The sequence below is a fragment of the Cyprinus carpio genome, chromosome A23, assembly GCF_018340385.1.
Source record: "Cyprinus carpio isolate SPL01 chromosome A23, ASM1834038v1, whole genome shotgun sequence".
In the NCBI taxonomy this organism is placed as follows: domain Eukaryota; kingdom Metazoa; phylum Chordata; class Actinopteri; order Cypriniformes; family Cyprinidae; genus Cyprinus; species Cyprinus carpio.
This window is the reverse complement of record NC_056594.1, coordinates 8,449,579-8,459,464: the sequence shown is the minus strand read 5'-3', so window position 1 is coordinate 8,459,464 and position 9,886 is coordinate 8,449,579. Positions and strand designations below refer to the sequence as shown.

General features: G+C 36.5%; 2 long non-coding RNA genes across 3 annotated transcripts; one reads left to right on the top strand and one right to left on the bottom strand.

Annotated features, from left to right (window-relative positions):
- The first annotated feature begins 1,189 nt into the window (after nucleotides 1-1,189).
- On the top strand, nucleotides 1,190-5,540 carry LOC109107859. Of its 2 annotated transcripts, XR_006153403.1 has the most exons (4): nucleotides 1,190-1,420; nucleotides 4,174-4,269; nucleotides 4,362-4,451; nucleotides 5,322-5,540. It is a non-coding gene; the product is annotated as an uncharacterized LOC109107859 (long non-coding RNA). The 2 variants fall into 2 exon arrangements; XR_006153402.1 differs by lacking the exon at nucleotides 5,322-5,540 and having other exon boundaries at nucleotides 4,362-4,675.
- Nucleotides 5,292-6,615, bottom strand: LOC109056872. Its single transcript, XR_006153401.1, has 4 exons — nucleotides 6,564-6,615; nucleotides 5,823-5,918; nucleotides 5,646-5,729; nucleotides 5,292-5,470 (listed from the first exon to the last, which is right to left on the bottom strand). It is a non-coding gene; the product is annotated as an uncharacterized LOC109056872 (long non-coding RNA).
- Nucleotides 6,616-9,886: the final 3,271 nt, after the last annotated feature.

Here is a 9,886-nt window from a genome sequence, read left to right as displayed (position 1 = left end):
AAATATGATCAGACATTACAAACCACGAACTACATCTCCACCCGTTTCCTGTCGCCATTGCACACAGAGCAGCAGTCAGTCACTTTTACTGTAGAGTGCAGTGTATCTGCTGTAGTGAAGGAGTGTGACCTCGAGGTGTAACAATAAGAGTCAAACTCAAACACACACTCACCGCCAAACCCCGGGCTGCTCCAGCTGCCACGCGCGCAGTAATAAACACGACTCAAGTCAGCCAGTGCTGGAGGATTCAGGCATGAGTGCAGCACAAAGGGCCCTCATTATTGTTTATGTCCAGTCGAGTGTGTGTGTGTTAAACAGACGGGGAAAGAAACTCACGCTGCGTCACCAGCAGCAGCGTCACGTGACCAGCTGCGTCACCGGCGCAGTGTTGCCAGATTGGATTGATGACCTCCAGGCCAAGTAATTCTGGCAAAAGGAGCCCCGACTAAGTATTGAGTGCTGTACATGCTCATACTTTTCATGTTCATACTTTTCAGTTGGCCAAGATTTCTAAAAATCCTTTCTTTGTATTGGTCTTAAGTTATATTCTAATTTTCTGAGATACTGAATCTGGGATTTTCCTTAGTTGTCAGTTATAATCATCAAAATTAAAAGAAATAAACATTTGATATATTTCAGTCTGTGTATAATGAATGAATATAATATACAATTTTCATTTTTTTAATGGAATTAATGAAATCAATTTTTTGATGATATTCTAATTATATGACCAGCACCTGTACGCTGAATTATTTCCGGGAAGATCCCCGTTACAAGCGCGCTGAAACATCCGCCAGTTGTATCAAAAAGCAGCCCATGATTTTATCATCCGGCCCAACGCATTTTTACCCGGTCTGACGTTACCAAAAGAAGCCCAATCTGGCAACACTGCACCTGCAGCATCCGAAACCCTGATGATCGGCTCGTGTATGGAATGATTTTTGTGTCTTTATTATTCAATCAAACATACTGTGTTTGAAAGTAAAACTAATTATTTTGTAATTAAAAAATAAAAGATTGCAAAAAAAAAGTCTTCTTAAGGCTCAAAAATAAAGAAATTAATAAGAAAATTATTGATTGAAAAAAAAAAAAAGTCATCTTAAGTTTTTTTTCTTTATGCACTCCAATATTTTTTATAGCGAAACCACAAATGTTGCTCTTTTCTGCCGGCTTTTTTTTGCGGGTCTAAAAACTTTTTTTTGCGAGTTGAAAAGGTTTGCTTGCGAGTTAAGCTGTCTCTCAGTGGGGGGTCTCTACCCACCAGGATGAAAGGCCTTTTCCTATTGGTCACTCTCGATTGAAGTCACAGGTTGACCACGCCCACTCAGTTTTCCCGGAATCCGCTGCACTGCCGCCGCAGTCTGACAGAAGAGCGAGCGAAGGTGTATCATGACGAGCAACATGTCGTGTAGCCTACTGAGTGTTTGTGATGTGGTGGTTTATTTGATGTTATTGCACGGCTTTGTGGTAATTGATGCCCCTCCTACAGGCCATGGCGTGGCCCAAAAAAAAAAAAATCCCTTTTAGTTATTATTTTAATATTAAATGTTCAAACTGTAACTTAAAGTAAATAAAATAAAAAGAATGGGGAAAATGCATAATTTTGGTTGCTCATGGCACGTTACTAGGCTTCGTCATGGTGAATGCTTATTGGTCTCCGAGTAAACTTGTTACATTTGATTTGCAGCGCGCGCGCAAAATCCATTTCAAGTTGAAGAACAGTTTGTCCGTCTATATTATAGACAGTTTGTTAGCAGCTAATTTAAAAAAAAAAAAAACACACAGGTGAATTGTTGATGAATGTTTGTGGGTTCTAACTGCATTTGTGTTTTATACTTGGCTGTCTGTAAAGATATACGGCCTTATGTCATTTCTGCTTGGTGCGTGCATAAACTGTTGGGAGGTGTGTAACCCAGGTTAAAACCAAGTATTAGCATAAAGTAATAGCAGAAAATACATTTATTTTTGTCCTTTATTTATTTTGTTTAGAAAATGAGTCCTTTAGAGTATTTAAAGTCCTTGAAACCCTAAGAAAAAAACGGTGTTTAAAGAAATTATTTTATTTGTTGAAGCACACTTTGTATTTTTCTGTATTTTATTTTTTCCATTTCCTGTATTTTCTTTTCTTTTATCTATTTCTCAAGTTCTACAGAATTTGCATTCTACGCAAATCAAAAACTACAAAATCAGTTAAACCTTATACCCTGTGTGAGTGGCTCATTATTGTTGTGACATCCTTATTCTCTGCAGGCGAATTTTAGTCTTCTGTTGGTCCATACGCAGACATTTTGTGTGATGATGTCCAACTCGTTTTATTAAGAAAAAAAGCCTTAAGTTTTCAGAAACATCTATACGAAAACACTTTGTCTGATGGGGACATTTTTTTTTGCCGGTTTTTCAAAGCTTCAAACTGATTCAGTGTTTTATTTTTGTCGTCGTAATTTGTAAATTATTTAAGTATAAAAAATATATAGCTATTCATTGTAGGGCCATTTTTATGTTTTTTATTTAGCCTATATTATATTTATATTATTATTTTCTGTCCTGTTCTGTTGTTTAGGCTATCTGTTCTGGGCCGGGTTTTTCCCTCGATGTAGCCTAGCCTATCTTAGCTCTTAAAAGCGCTCTCTACGTGCAAGGTTATAAACGTTAGCCGCAATTCCTCGCGCGTTTCCCAAAAATGTACATTTTTCCCAAAAATGTAACGCGAGAATGAGTCGCTGTCCATTCGCTGACGTGCTGAACTGCTATACTACTAACCTTATATTGAATCGTATTCTGAACGTTTAACCTAACAATCGTCATCTGTTGTGTATTAGGAATCAAGACAGGTATATAAAAAAAAATTTTTTAAAAAAATTATATAATGACATTCTATATAGATAGATCATTGGAGCTAACATTATAGGGTAGAATGTCATTCTATATAGATCATTGGAACCGTATCCGGTCGGCAAAACAGCAAATTTCAGCGCTGTCTTCTGTTCCTCTTTTAGATAAAACCCAAAGTCTAAAGGCCCGTTCACACCAAGGACGATAACTATAAAGATAACGATAAAGATATAGTTTCTAAAAATCGTTTTCAGTATTAAAGAACAGCAGCGTCCACACCACAACTATAACGATAAAGACAAAGAAAAACGATATCGTTGGAATCACTTTCAAAACGATTTTTTCCAGCTGATGAACGATAAAAAAATTGACAGCCAATCAGAATCCATCCTGTTGTAACGCGCTCGAGAATTTAAAGCGCCAGACGAGCGTGCGCTTAGAATAAACAGAAGATATCGTTCGCTGGTGTGGACGCTAATATCGTTATCTTTATAGTCATCGTTCTTTGTGTGAACGGGCCTTAAATCTTTCATTGTCATTCTATATAGATCTTTCAGATTTAGGTCTGGATTTCCATGCTACTATGATGTTGCCAATGCGTCAAAAAAATATTTATCAAACGACAGTGCCCCCCCGCCGATGATCCAATGCCCCTCCAGTAGATCTGCTCTGACGCCGACTCTGAGCCTACTGGGTAAGATAACTAACTTAACATCTTAAACTCAGTGACAAGTCAACTTAATTATTATCTCCTCTCATGCTCTCCCATCTAAATACGTTATATTTGATTAGCCAACAGTATAGCTAGCTGCCAGAGCCCCCAATACACAGCGTCAGGCCAATATTTTTTGAGATTATTATAGCTCCAGTGAAGTAAGGAAAGTAACGCACATCAAATAACTAGCTCATTTGGCGGGTTATGATTTATCAATTATGACCGTATGCACACTCAAGTCTATTCGCGGCACCCCACAGCTGTAGTCTGCCATTAAGTTTCTAAAATACAACGATTTGGGACTATTGTCTGTACATTCTGACTTCACCCTAGTCTACAGAACTGTGTATTGTGCATTTTAATAACAGGTTTGTTTTGTACAATCTTTAAGGACCTGTGCAATGACAATTGCCAAACTTATTACTTCAATAGTAAGGACTGATATCAGGACTTGTCAGCCAGTACCACTGTAGCCTTGCAAAGACTTTGCTTTGAGTACATTTTAATTAAATAACTTCCACATTTCAATATGCCCCTGACTTCTAAGGGGTGTTTTTATTTGTGACCACTCCAAACAGCCTAGAATTCTATCAGTAGAACATCACATTATTCTTTTCTGTTTGCAGGTAGAAGATTTGGTGTTGATGGAGGAGGCATCATCTTCAAGGCAAAACCTTAGACCTGATGCAACATCATCCAGTGTCAAAATCACCCTTTAGGAGGTACACAAGCAAAAGCTAAATTGAACATCGCCAATTATCAATTCCTATTTTACAAAATTTGTCCTGCATACATTTTTATCTTTAATGTGTAGGCACTTGAAGACCAGTGCCCAATATGCATAGGAACATTTCCAGTGTCAGAAGTAGACCTGCCATGCCAGCTTTTGTGGAGACAGATAATGGTAATAGGGACTCACATTGAAGCTTAAAAACACCTAAAATGTGCTCTGATTTGGATCATACCTCACGGTAACCTACCTATGTTCATTACATTAGTTCAAAACAGTACATTGCAAAGGTCATAAAAAATCAAAATGTATATATACATATATACACACACACACAGTTGGTTGGAAACATTACATTTTTTTTAAATGTTTTTTGACAATGTTTTCTGCTTATCAAAGCTGCATTAATTTGATCAAATATACAGTAAAACAGTATTATTGTGAAATATTGTTACCATGACTGTTTTCTATTTGAATACATGTTAAAAATGTAACTTATTCCTGTGATCAAAGCTGAATTTTCAGCATCATTACTCCAGTCTTCAATGTCACATGATCATTCAGAAAGCATTCTAATATGCTGATTTATTGCTCAAAAAATATTTATTATTGTCAATGTTGAAACTTTTTTGGGGGGGATTCTTTGATGAATAGAAATTTATCTGAAGTAAAAACTGTTTAAAACATTATAAATGTCTTTACTGTCACTTTTGATTAATTTAATGCATCCTTGCTGAATAAAAGTATTATTTAACCCCCCCCCCCCCTCAAAAAAAAGTCTTACCTACCCCAAACATTTGAACAGTAGTGTTTATTATTTCAGATAAATGATGCTCGTTTGAACTTTCTATTAATCAAAGAATCCTGAAAAAAATTGTACACAACTGTTTTCAACATCAATAATAATGTTTGTTGATCAAAAAAAAAAAAAAAAAAAAAGCATATTGTTATATTGTGACACTTAAGACTGGAGTAATGATGCTGAAAATTTAGCTTTATTGTTTTTATATACATGTATATGATTTTATTTATTTATTTTTACAGTGAGGAGGATTTGATTCGTCATGCAGCAGCACAGATAAACACCACAAAGACATCTGAAGTCTGTCACGAGATAACACGTCTGAAGTTGTGGAAACATAAAAAAACAGGAATTCCAGTCAATCCCCTGAAAATCACCTTCCTTGGAGAGCCTGTAAAAAGAAATAAATAAAATTATATGTATATAAAGCTAAAAAAAATAAAGCAAAATGTACAGCTCCATTACTCCAGTCCTAAGTGTCCCTTTTAGATGTTTTGTAAGTTTTTTTTTTTTGTTTTTTTTGAAAGGTGTTTTTAAGCTTCAATGTGAGTCCCTATTACCATTACCTGTCTCCACAAAAGCTGGCATGGCAGGTCTACTTCTGACACTGGAAATGTTCCTGTGCATATTGGGCACTGGTGTTCAAGTGCCTACAAATTAAAGATAAAAATGTATGCAGGACAAATTTTTGTAAAATAGGAATTGATAATTGGCGATGTTCAATTTAGCTTTTGCTTGTGTACCTCCTAAAGGGTGATTTTGACACTGGATGATGTTGCATCAGGTCTAAGGTTTTGCCTTGAAGATGTTGCCTCCTCCATCAACACCAAATCTTCTTCCTGCAAACAGAAAAGAAAAATGTGATGTTCTACTGATAGAAATCTAGGCTTTTTGGAGTGGTCACAAATATAAACACCCCTTAGAAGTCAGGGGCATATTGAAATGTGGAAGTTAGTTCATTAAAATCTTCAAAGCAAAGTCTTTGCAAGGCTACAGTGGTACTGGCTGACAAGTCCTGAATATCAGTCCTTACTATTGAAGTAATAAGTTTGGCAATTGTCTTTGCACAGGTCTTAAGATAGTACAAAACAAACCTGTTATTAAAACGCACAATACACAGTTCTGTAGACTAGGGTGAAGTCAGAATGTACAGACAATAGTCCCAAATCGTTGTATTTTAGAAACTTAATGGCAGACTACAGCTGTGGGGTGCCGCGAATAGACTTGAGTGTGCATACGGTCATAATTGATAAATCATAACCCGCCAAATGAGCTAGTTATTTGATGTGCGTTACTTTCCTTACTTCACTGGAGCTATAATAATCTCAAAAAATATTGGCCTGACGCTGTACTATTGGGGGCTCTGGCAGCTAGCTATACTGTTGGCTAATCAAATCTTACGTATTTAGATGGGAGAGCATGAGAGGAGATAATAATTAAGTTGACTTGTCACTGAGTTTAAGATGTTAAGTTAGTTATCTTACCCAGTAGGCTACACGACATGTTGCTCGTCATGATACACCTTCGCTCTCGCTCTTCTGTCAGACTGCGGCGTGCAGTGCAGCGGATTCCGGGAAAACTGAGTGGGCGTGGTCAACCTGTGACTTCAATCGAGAGTGACCAATAGGAAAAGGCCTTTCATCCTGGTGGGTAGAGACCGCCCACTGAGAGACAGCTTAACTCGCAAGCAAAACTTTTCAACTCGCAAAAAAAAGCCGGCAGAAAAGAGCAACATTTGTAGTTTCGCTATAAAAAATATTGGAGTGCATAAAGAAAAATAAAGATTTTCAAAGATTTATATGCGCTGCAAATAATTTTGTTATGAATTTCTTTATTTTTGAGCCTTAAGAGGACTTTTTTTTTTGTTGTTTTTTTTTTTTTTTTTTCTTAAGAGGACTTTTTTTTTGCAATCTTTTATTTTTTAATTACAAAATAATTAGTTTTACTTTCAAACACAGAATGTTTGATTGAATAATAAAGACACAAAAATCATTCCATACTCGTGAATGTACGAATATACTGAGAGTTATTAATATGATACGCGAAGATAACGACCTGCTGCACTCGTCGTCACAAATGAAAGTCATTCCTGCTCGAAGCAAACTGAAAAACATGTGTTTGAAAAGTGTTAAATTACAGTCATAGACTAGCGCAATTAAACTGGAGTAATTTGAAATAACTACAATGTTTTCTGTGGTTGAAGCTTTGCAAGTGCAGTGCAAGAGGAAGGATGCACTGCATGCTGCACAAGTAAGAGATGTAATAAGAGGCTCGCTTAAATATAAAGGGGATATACATACATACATTCAAAAAATTAGCTTATTGTGAAAAAGTTCATTATTTTCCATAATGTAATGATAAAAATTAAACTTTCATATATTTTAGATTCATTGCACACCAACTGAAATATTTCAGGTCTTTTTATTGTTTTAATACTGATGATTTTGGCATACAGCTCATGAAAACCCAAAATTCCTATCTCAAAAAAATTAGCATATTTCATCCGACCAATAAAAGAAAAGTGTTTTTAATACAAAAAAAGTCAACCTTCAAATAATTATGTTCAGTTATGCACTCAATACTTGGTCGGGAATCCTTTTGCAGAAATGACTGCTTCAATGCGGCGTGGCATGGAGGCAATCAGCCTGTGGCACTGCTGAGGTGTTATGGAGGCCCAGGATGCTTCGATAGCGGCCTTAAGCTCATCCAGAGTGTTTGGGTCTTGCGTCTCTCAACTTTCTCTTCACAATATCCGACAGATTCTCTATGGGGCTCAGGTCAGGAGAGTTGGCAGGCCAATTGAGCACAGTAATACCATGGTCAGATAAACCATTTACCAGTGGTTTTGGCACTGTGAGCAGGTGCCAGGTCGTGCTGAAAAACGAAATCTTCATCTCCATAAAGCTTTTCAGCAGATGGAAGTAGTGCTCCAAAATCTCCTGATAGCTAGCTGCATTGACCCTGCCCTTGATAAAACACAGTGGACCAACACCAGCAGCTGACATGGCACCCCAGACCATCACTGACTGTGGTTACTTGACACTGGACTTCAGGCATTTTTGGCATTTTCTTCTCCCCAGTCTTCCTACAGACTCTGGCACCACTTTGATTTCCGAATGACATGCAAAATTTGCTTTCATCCGAAAAAAGTACTTTGGACCACTGAGCAACAGTCCAGTGCTGCTTCTCTGTAGCCCAGGTCAGGCGCTTCTGCCGCTGTTTCTGGTTCACGGTGGCTCTGGATGTTTTTACTCCAGACTCAGTCCACTGCTTCCGCAGGTCCTCCAAGGTCTGGAATCGGTCCTTCTCCACAATCTTCCTCAGGGTCCGGTCACCTCTTCTCGTTGTGCAGCGTTTTTTGCCACACTTTTTCCTTCCCACAGACTTCCCACTGAGGTGCTTTGATACAGCACTCTGGGAACAGCCTATTCATTCAGAAATTTCTGTCTGTGTCTTACCCTCTCGCTTGAGGGGTGTCAATGATGGCCTTCTGGACAGCAGTCAGGTCGGCAGTCTTAACCATGATTGCGGTTTTGAGTAATGAACCAGGCTGGGAGTTTTTTTAAAAGCCTCAGGAATCTTTTGCAGGTGTTTAGAGTTAATTAGTTGATTCAGATGATTAGATTAATAGCTCGTTTAGAGAACCTTTTCATGATATGGTAATTTTTTGAGATAGGAATTTTGGGTTTTCAGGAGCTGTATGCCAAAATCATAAGTTTTAAAAAACAATAAAAGACCTGAAATATTTCAGTTGGTGTGCAATGAATCTAAAATATATGAAAGTTTAATTTTTATCATTACATTATGGAAAATAATGAACTTTTTCACAATATGCTAATTTTTTGAGAAGGACCTGTATATATACATATGATATATATTGTCATGTATAAAGAATCTTTATACTGTGCATGTACAAAAGTATGTGTGCTATTGTGAAACAGCTTTGTTTGTCTATATTACTGTCTTTTATATTTTCACTGTGATAAAGCAAATTTAAATTTTAAAGTTTACATTTATCCATTCAGCATTTGACATTTTATTTAATTATAAAAATATTTGCTTTGTATTAAATTGACCTCATTTTTCTTCCCAGTTGAGGAATGCTACATAACCTGAGAAAAAATGGTGTTCATTTAATTCAAATGTGTTTATTTAGTGCATTTCACTGTAAATATATATTTTTAACAAAAACTGGGGCTGTCAACCATTCAAATAATGGATTTTATAATTTAATAATAATCGTTAATAATAAGTATTTAGAAAGGTTTCCAATAAGTATTTCGAAAGCAGGACACAATCTTGTTATGAGTCATCCACCCAACTTTGACAGCAAAATAAAGGCAGTCAAAATAAAATGCATTTTTTCTAAAATTCTGTCAAACTCATACTTAAAACCAAATATTTAAAATTTTGTTTATCTCCCTAATTTAAAGAAATGCATTTTAAAAATGTAAGTGGGATATATCCATTTAGTGAATATTTATGACTAAGATCTGGATTTGACTCTAATAAATGTATATTTTGTGATGATATTGAAACCAGGGAACATCTGTTTTTTCACTGCATGTATGTGGATGCTTTATGGTCTGATATTCATGCTTTACCCAGAGGTACCTCACCTTAGAAAGTTCACTGTGAAGGACATTATCTTTGGACTTGTGATGACAAAGACGACTTCCTTCTTAATAACTTACTTCTGCTGGGAAAATTTTATATATATGCATATCTGAGTACTTCAAAGTGAAACCAACATCTTGTGCATTTTCATGAGTTTATTTCTTACACAACAGCCCCCAAACTGATGGGG